Source organism: Panthera uncia, chromosome B1, assembly GCF_023721935.1.
Source record: "Panthera uncia isolate 11264 chromosome B1, Puncia_PCG_1.0, whole genome shotgun sequence".
Taxonomy (NCBI): Eukaryota; Metazoa; Chordata; class Mammalia; order Carnivora; family Felidae; genus Panthera; species Panthera uncia.
Window position 1 is genome coordinate 106,605,460 of NC_064811.1, and position 10,504 is coordinate 106,615,963.

Genomic DNA, 10,504 nt, shown 5'->3' on the forward strand with positions numbered 1-10,504 from the left:
GCAGTTGCAAAATTCTTCAGATCTAGGCCCCAGAGCCCTGTCTGCATTTGATAATGTTGTGACCTTGGGTAAGACACCCAACCATCTCTGAGCTGCAACTTTCTCATCCATAAAATGGCAATAATAATGCCCATTCTACTTTCCTTACAAGCATATTATGAAGATCAAATGAAATAACAAATGAAAATACTTTGTACATTAAAAGGTGCCGGGTAAACACAAGCTATTTTTAATTATCAGGTGTCTCCTCTTCTCTGCTCTTTCCTTTTCCTCATCTATTTTGGTGTTTTTTTTTTTTAAGCATCTTTGTGGTCTTTTCTTAGTCCAAGAATCTCAATGTGGTTAATGCTCAGCTTCTTAAATGTAGGCTTGTTAGCAACCAGGAAACTGCATCTACACTGGCTCTGTCCCCATTTAGAGACCAACTACAACCTTTAGTAAATCCTCATTCATTCCAGCAGGCATGTTTGGAGCACTTAAAGACACCATGTCCTGTATGAGGGATACAAAATTAAATGGGCAGGTCCAGGACTCAAGGAACACACCATCAGATCTAAGCATCTCAGACCTCTCAAATAAATTAATAAGCAGGTCTATATCAGCTGTAACTGGATCTTCTCTCACTGCTCCATTTGGGCAAATGTTGAATTTTAAAGTCCTTCAGTCCTGCTGGAGAAAACAGCTGACTTTATCCAAGTCTCCTTGAAATTATTTTGCACATCCTTTTGTTGACTGGCCCCCATACTCCCTTCTCTTTTTTCCTAATTCAATATCTAATTTAGTGTTGAGGTCTCTCCAGCATTGGATTCCATGTTAGACAATGAGAACTGATTCCACTTGCAATCACACAGCTTAACTATTAGGTCTAAGAACTTAGCCCACCTGAAGCAACATGATGTATTGTTGTACCAGGGAATTCTTGTCCAGGAAGATAAACTGGTAGAGCAATAAATAATTTCATTGTTTACACCAGGGAATTTCCAAAAACCAATTCATTTGAACAATAAACTGATCATCTGGATAAACAACCCTCTTCTCAAAACAATAGATTAGTTACCTGGGCAAATGTTCTGTTACCAAACAACTGTTTACTTGTCAAGACTTTCTTCAAGACCCTCTCACTGCTGTACCCATCAATCTCAACCTACTATATCATAAACTTTTCCCAATTTTAACCTGACCCCCACTTTAAAAAACCCATACCCCAAACCCCAAGTTTTCTGCCTCTGACCTCTTCTGAGATACTCCTAAAATTGTTGAGGTGGTCTTCTTCCTCTTCTCAGTAAATTTAACAAATTTAGCTATGCTTGATCAATAGATCATTATGGTGGCCTCTTAGGGAGTTTGCTGTTGACAACTTGGTACACCAATGAGCAAAGCAAGAAAAACAGGTATTTTTAAAAAATTTAACACCTGCCATTTCTTTTAAAAGACCTCTACACCATCATCATATGAAAATTCAGAATTTTGGTTGGAGCTCTTTATTTTTTTTTATTTTTATTTTTTTAATGTTTATTTATTTTTGAGACAGAGAGAGACAGAGCATGAACGGGGGAGGGGCCGAGAGAGAGGGAGACACAGAATCAGAAGCAGGCTCCAGGCTCTGAGCCATCAGCCCAGAGCCCGATGCGGGGCTCGAACTCACGAACCGAGAGATCGTGACTTGAGCTGAAGTCGGATGCCCAACCGACTGAGCCACCCAGGCGCCCCTGGAGTTCTTTATTTTTATTATATGGTTTGGAATAGTTTTTATTTTGAATTATATATGAGATGATAAACCATAATTATTTTATTGCTTGGAACTTCTGGAGGATTCCATTCAGTCCTGAGGACTTCCAAAGATCTTTCTGCCATAAAGTACTCTCCTTTCTTTCTTTTTTTCTTTCTTTCTTTTTCTTTCTCTCTTTCTCTTTCTTTCTTTCTTTCTTTCTTTCTTTCTTTCTTCCTTTCTTTCAAGCACTCTCTTTTCTATCCATTGTATTTCTGTTGTATGTTGGAGATTGATTATAGTTAGTTCTCTTCATACTGAAGTATTTGGCTAATATTTGAGGAATTTACCTGAAAGTCTTGAGAGGGGCTATATCAAAGTTAGTTCACTGTTCACACTAAGCAAGTGTGGCTTGTAATCTGGCTCTTCTATCCAGTTAGAAACCTGGAAGTTTATCAAAAATGTCACACATGGAAATGAGCACTTGTGACACTTGTTTAAAGTCATGAAATAGCAGTCATCTTAGAGACAGGAGCCTGTGAGTCAGAAGCCAATCTTACAGCTCAGTCTGAGCCCTTCTGAACCTAGCCGACTTTGAGTTTATAAATGGAGAAAATTGAAAGCAACATAATGATCATGATTGTTATCATAATCTGTGATACCATGGATCATGATATCATGATACCGTGGCCTATATATTTCCACAGCTTTTTAGACTTCAAAAGGAAATAGTTAAATTCAATCCTCATCTTTTGTTGACTTCTAAAGACTTATAATCTTTGTAACTATGCATCCCTTGGTAAGTTGAATTTTAATTTTATTTCCCCTGGATACTTCTTATTTTTCTCTTGAATACCTTTTATTTTAGGTTTATTTCTGAAAATTCAAAGGTTGTTGCTATTTAAAATTAGAGTATTTTGCATGCAGAATTCAACATTGCCTCCCTTCCTAAGCAGGTAAGACCAAGATTTCTTGAATACTTGTGTGCCCAGTAGAGACCCAGATGTTTTTAAATACATTATGTTGACTTAAACAACCATGTGAGGTGGGCAATAATCTCTCTATTTTAAAACTGGTGAAACCAAAGCTAGGAATTTAAGTAGATTATTACAGACCTTGCAAGAAAATGGTAGTCAGGATTTAACCTAGGTCTACCTGATTTCAAAACATTATCTCATCTTCACCTTACCACAGTGTCACAGATGTTATTCTAACCATTTTGAGTTATCTTTATCTTTTAATTTCATCATTAATAAGAATTAGTGAATGATACCATTTTCAAAGAATACATAAGGGTTTTTTAAAAGCAGGAACCCATGCTCAAATAACATCTTTATATACTGACATGCTAATCAAGACCCAGGATCTGACTTAAGCAAACAAATTGTTATCCTAGGGTAAAACTGTGAGGTAAACTCTAATTCATTAATTATTATTATTTTTTTAATGTTTATTTATTTTTGACAGAGAGAGAGACAGAGCATGAGCGAGGGAGGGGCAGAGAGAGAGGGAGACACAGAATCCAAAGCAGGCTCCAGGCTCTGAACTGTCAGCACAGAGCCTGACGCAGGGCTCGAACTCACAGACCGTGAGATCATGACCTGAGCCAAAGTCGGACGCTCAACTGACTGAGACACCCAGGTGCCCCAGCTAATTCATTAATTATTAAATTTGCTAATGTCTTCTCTATTTGAGAACATTAGTTTCTGTTTCTGATATATACATAACTGTCTTAATGTAATTTTAAGTATTTCACCAATGGACATATTATGTATTCTTTATCTTATGAAGATACTTTTCTAACCTTGAAATTATAATTTGTATCCTATTTTATCTTATAAAATAATCAAGCACCAAAACATTATTTTTTAAATCCACTTGATTCACAGTTAATATAATAGGAAACTATAGCATCTTTATTTAAAAGAAGAAACATCTCTACTATATTCAGTACATCTGCATTTTTTTAACTAAAGATTCGACACTACAGAGATGAAGTTGTATTGCATAATATAATAGGACACTATAGCATCTTTATTTAAAAGAAGAAAAATCTTTACTATATTCAATACATCTGCATTTTTTAAACTAAGGATTCAAGACACCAAAGAGATGAAGTTGTATTGCAATATTTCTCTTTTTAAAAAAATGTTATTGGGGCGCCTGGGTGGCGCAGTCGGTTAAGCGTCCGACTTCAGCCAGGTCACGATCTCGCGGTCCGTGAGTTCGAGCCCCGCGTCAGGCTCCGGGCTGATGGCTCGGAGCCTGGAGCCTGTTTCCGATTCTGTGTCTCCCTCTCTCTCTGCCCCTCCCCCGTTCATGCTCTGTCTCTCTCTGTCCCAAAAATAAATTTAAAAAAACGTTGAAAAAAAAAATAAAAAAATAAAAATAAAAAAATGTTATTTAACAATTTCTGTGAGTGATTAGAAGGGATTCTCTTCCACCGCTTGTTTTCATCTTATGTTTTTTTCCTCTTGGTCTGTTTTCTATCCCATTTCATTTTTACATCTTCGTATTTTTAAGGACATTTATCACATCCTGAAAATGCTGCTTGTGCATCTCTATTCTGTTTATGTGTAGAGTAATGTCAGTGGCATTTTAATATTTCACAGCAGCAGTCATGACCAGACATTACCCCGTTTTATTTTTTCTTTTTTCTCCTCTATCTCTTCCTCTTTATTTTTCTTAAACCTGAATAATACAGCACCTATATGAAATCAAAAGAAAGTTGATTTTTAAAATGCATAACCATAGCTTTCAGGAAAAAAACAAATCAGTACCCTGCTCCACACGTAGTAAGCTAGCACAAATGCTAGAATGAGAAGCCAGTGAAAAGGATGCAGGTTTGTTGGGAGAGAGAATCTGATTGGTGTGACTACTTGAGAGAGGTTATAAGGAGTGTGGAAAACCTAACTTTTCTTGAAATGAGGAATGCCCTGTGGGGATTTCCCACACAAAGGAAATAAAGGCTCACCAATCACCTGTGTATTTCCATTCTACATACGGAGCAAGGTAGCAATCTCTTGGTTATTTATTATTATTTTTTTAAAGTAAACTCTACCTCACCCGCCCCCTGCAACGTGGGGCTCAAGGTCAGAAGTCTGAGATCTCTTTAAGAGTTGGATGCTCTACTGACTGGGCCAGCTGGGCACCCCTCTTGGTTATTCTTTAGTAGATTTCTTCTACTGTGGCAAAAAGCCTGAACTAATGACCTTCTGGATGCTTATTTAAAATGACGTTTCTGAATAGGTAAAATACCACAACTACTGTCTTCAACTCAGGCATAGCATAAAAGCAAAGAAACAATCACTGGCTTCTTCATTTACACACCAGCACTTCAGTCTTTCTTTGGTCTTTCACTCCGGTGTTCTTAGCCTCTAAACTTTAAATGTCTCAGTAGTAAATGTGATAAGTAGCTTAATCTTGATGAGAGAAATATATGAGTTATTAAAGCCCTGAATTACCATGAATAAAATAGTACTTTGTATTCGTAGAATTTTTTTCACATTACTATCAACCAATATTTTTTGAGAACTATATGCCAGGAACTGTTTGGTGATGGAAGATACAAGTAATGTACAAGATGAGCAAGTCTTCTGCTCCCATGTATCTCATATTCTAGAATAGTGGGGGATGGGAAGGAGACAGAAAATAAATAGTAAACAGTAAATGAACAGAATATTTTCAGATAATAAAGACAATGAAAGTGATGTAATAGAGAATGACTCTGGACATGACTCTTAGATTAGGTGGTCACAAGAGTCTATAAAAAGAAGGGTGGGCAGAATTTCTTAGACTTTGTGGAGAACTTTGAAACCTAGCTATTGCATCTTTCTTTCTAGATTAGGTATTTTCCTTACCTTATAGAGGAGAAAACATAGGTTTTATGAATTAATCTATATTTATGGATGAGAAGACTAAGACTAATAGGGGTTAAAGTCTTGTTGTCACAGACAGGTGCACAGTTATCCCATATAGTGCCTGAACAGATATAGCCCTGTAGGCAATACATTGGCCATCAAATAATTCCCTTGTGCTTTAATTAAAAGACAGTACCCTTTCTCAGGGCAAATTCCCTTCTGCAGTGTACAACCTACCCAAACATATGTAACATTCCTGTTCACAAAGCTGGTATATCTGGGAAGCAGAGGTGATTTCCTACAAATCTGACTGGATAGAAAAACAAGTCATCTAGGAACAGATGGGTTTTCTTCAGGGAACATGCAGGTAATTGAGGTCCCTTAGTTATTTAAGTTAGGTTGAATAATTACTTTCTGGGGAAAGAAGTGGTGAAAATTTGGGGGACCTGTCAAAGGTGGGTTTTATCCTTTGGCAAGCAGGGCTTTACACAGAAAAGGGTAAGGGAATCATCAATAGGGAGTTTCCCTAGGGAAAGGAGGGACCTTTCTCTCTCTTTTTTAAATTTTTAATTCTAGTATAAGGTACTGACCTCTTTTTTAAAAAGAAAAGAAAAGAAAAAAGCTTGCTTATTTATTTATTTATTTATTTATTTATTTATTTATATTTATTTATTTATTTAGACAGAAGGAGGGGCAGAGAGAAAGGGAGAAAGAGAATCCCAAGCCGGCTCTGCATGGTCAGCACGGAGGGCTCGATCTCATGAGCCATGGGATCATGAAAATCGTGAAAAAAATTATAAAATTATCTTGAGGTATGAAAGGGTAGAACGAGGAAGTATTGAGTTAGAAAGGAGAAACGAAGTCAGTGGTATGGACATATAAGATGGCAGATCCTACCAGTTAAGATTGGGTTCATGCACAAGTAAGAAAGACCCCGAAATAGTGGTTTAATCTAGATAGCTTATTTCTCACTCATAAAGAAGGAAGTCTGGAGGTGGATAGTCCATGTCAGAGACCCAGGCTGCTTCTATATTTTTGTTCTGCTATTTTTAACTTCTGTTCTCAAAGTAACATCATGGCTTAAGATTATATCCACATTCTAGGTCGCACTAAGGAGAAAGAGTAAAAAGATGTATGGCTTCCATGAAGACCCACATGACATTTCTGCTTATGTCTCATTGGCCAAAATGCAGTCATGTGACATATGTGCAAGGGAAGCCCGGAAATATAGTCTGTTAGCTGAGTGGCTGTATGCTCAGCTACAATTAGTTCTCCTTTTAATAAAGAAGCAGAGAATGCCTATTAGAAGGCAACCAGTAGTCTCTGCCGTGCCATTCAAACCCAGATCTCCTGTGTCAGATCTGGAGATAGGTGGTATCAGTGTGTGAGAACTGAAATAGCAAGTCATTAAGAATTTTAATATTTGGTAAAAACAGAACTACCCTACACCCAGCAATTGCACTACTAGGTATTTATCGAAGGGATACAGGTATGTTGTTTTGAAGGGGCACATGCACCCCAATGCTTATAGCAGCACTATCAACAATAACCAAAGTATGGAAAGAGCCCAAATGTCCATCAATGGATGAATGGATAAAGAAGAGGTGGTATATCTATACAATGGAGTATTACTCGGCAATCAAAAGAAATGAAATCTTGCCATCTGCAACCACGTGGATGGAACTGGAGGGTATTATGCTAAGCGAAATTAGTCAGAGAAAGACAAATATCATATGACTTCACTCATATGAGGATCTTAAGATACAAAACAGATGAATGTAAGTGAAGGGAAGCAAAAATAATATGCTAGCTAACTTGATTGTAAATTAAAAAAAAAAAGAATTGTAATATTTGGGAACTGGGTCTACTACTTACCACCCATGTGACCTTGAACAATTACCATAACCTCTTTTAGCCTTAGCTTCTTTCCTTATTGGGAGAGAGAAGACAATAGCTTACGTACAGGGTTTCTTGATGGTTAAGAGGTTTTATCTATCTATCTATCTATCTATCTATCTATCTATTTTTAAAGATTTTTATTCTTAAGAAATTTCTATACCCAACCTGGGCTGGAACTTAAAACCCTGAGATCAAGACTCACATGCTCTATCTACTGAGCCAGTCAGGCACCCCTAAGAGGTAACATTTATAAAAATAAAGCTCTGTCTAATAGTACCTGGCATGTGGGAGACACTTAGCAAATCTAATTTTTCTTTCTTTTATAAGAAAGATACTTCATTACAGTTTCCCCAGCTCTGCCTATTGCAGCTCCTTATTTTTTATTTTTGACTGTGTTTTTTTTTTTTAAGTTCTTGAGATGAGTCTGTTTATCGCCATCTCTCCCTGTCCTCTTCTCCACCAATCCCAAATTATGTGTTAGGAGACCTGCTTATGCCTCAAAGTTCCCGCACCAATGCAGCTGGCTGGAAGATCATTTATGGGTGATTTGGACATGGCCTAGATGAAATCCCTTTTGGGGTGGGATAGCCAGAGAACCGGTAAATTGCAAGGCTGCCATACAGTAATGTTTGCAACCTGTGATTATCTAGGCTCTGTCTGGCATAGAGCACTTGGCCCAGGGCTAGAGGAGGGGCTGACATCTAGCCTGATATTCTCTTACCTCAACTGAGAGAAGGGGCTCTTTTCAAAATACTCTAATCTGTAGGTGCATTGTATGCCTGCGGGGGCCCTAGTCTCTGAATCTTACAAAGGACTCTTCCCTTCTGGCTTTTGCCCTGCACAGGTTGCCTCTCCTCTCCTCTCATCCCTTATCAGAGCAGGTGTAAACCTCAGCCATGCTGCTTTCTCCAGTGCCCTGGACACCTTCCCTACTCTATATACCATCAAGAAACATAGGCTTGGATCTGCTTCTTCAGTGTGGACCTTTCCTTGCTGTCTCCATTACCTATGAGTCATGAGTATGCATAGTGGTCACTTGGCTCCAACTTTTTCTCTTTGAAAAAGAACAGGCACAAACTTTATGGCTTAAAAGTAGAAGTGTCAAGATGGTGTTACAATTATAGCACCAAAGTCTGGAGAAATGCCTCAGACATGGAAAGCATTAAAATATAGAAAGCTGGTTTTCCAAAATAGTTTTATGGCACTGATTTAAATGGTTTGGATTTTTTCCCTTTTCTTTTTAGGTTTATTTTAAAGTTTATTTTACTTTTTTCCTCTTTTGATAGTAATCAGTCATCTAAAAGATAACTAGGAGAGGCCTTTGGGAACAGTAGTTTTTAAATGATGATGAGGTATCTAAGTGATTTTAAGAGGGGGAAAAAAAAGGAAACTACAAGTACAATGACCCAGAAAATAGCTACATGCATGCAAGGAGGTATAAAACTCCAGAGCTTAAGTTCAAGGCCATTTCTCATTGCTTAAAGGCTAAAAACAACACAGAAGAAAATTCCACAACCCCAAACAACAGCAGTATAAAAAACTGTCACCCAAAGTCTTTCTTCCCAGAGGAAAAATGTCAAGGATATTTCTAAGTTAATTGGACAAACCATCAAAAGTGACTGTCCTTTTTAGATGTGTCCTTCCCTTTAAAGACTTTTGGGTTGACATCTCTAAATCAGTCTCTTCACGAAGAAGGTATTTTGTCTTCAACAAAAATGTGTAGCAAATCATATATTGTTTTTAATTTTAAAGTTTTTAGAGCTTATTTTTTTTGAACTACCAACAATGTTAGGTCTCCTACTCTGGCTAATTGCTAATGTAAGAATCATAGAATCCTGAGCACTGAAATTCTAGAAGTCCACCTGGGTGGGCCGTTTGTCAGTGTCTGTAGCTGAATGAAGAGCTTGTGATATTTTTGTTGTTTTTTAGCTCCATCATCTTCTCATTATATTAATTAATGCCACCCACAATGAAAAGTAACATTTTCTGAACTAGGGAGAGGAAAATAAGGTAAGATACTAATATTGCTAGCCATTTCTTTTGGCTATATATCAGCACCTGAAGCATATGCCATAGCATTTCCCATTTCATATAAATATAGCCTCAAAAAGTGCTCTTTTTTGTCCCACGCCTACATTGCAAAAAGATAAAAGTCAAAATTTTAGTTTAAAGTTCATTTTTTTTAAGTTTATGTAACCAACTTGTGAGAGCTAGTATTATAACTAGAGCTAATTCAAGTTAAAAAGTCTAGTTATGGTATCCTGTAAAAAGAGTAGCAGACAGATAAATGTAGAATGCAGCCTCAGTAATAAATGACTCTGAGCAAAAGTGTCAGGCAGTTCACAAAACAAAAAGCAAGCTGTAAACAGCACTAGGCAGAGGGCAGTCTTAATATGCATGTTGTTTTTTGAAATGCCTGCAGGGCATCAATCATTAGTTACAACACTCAGATACACAATATAGAAAACCTCTCTGATAAAACCTAACGGAAAGGAAAATTGGCATATGTGTGTAAATAGAAAGGTTTCAATGATACCCCAAAATATACTACTTTGGGTGGTGTGGCGTTAAGTCCTGAAGGAAAGCTAATTGGCCACAGAAAGCATCTACTTTTTCATTCATTTAGCAAAGATTTATTATCTCCTGACTACCAGCCACTAGTATGTCCTGGGACCACAAAGATGAAGGAAATGTGATCCCTGCCATGTAAATCTCAGGTTTTATCAAAACAAATGCCATCTGCATATACTCAACAGACATGTATTCATATGTGCACCAAGAGATAGTACAAGAATTTCACAACAGTCAATTTGTAATTCACCAAACCGAAAATAACCCAAATGCCCACTAACAGAGAATGGATAAACTATAGGGTATGCATACAATGAAATACTATTTGCAGTTAAAATAATAGCATCTGCAATAATATGGTTGTATTTTACAAGAGTGTTGAGCAAAAGAATGTAAATAAAAAAAAGTCATACTGCCCGATTCCATTTATGTAAAATTTAGAACAGGCTAAATAAAATGTGGCAAA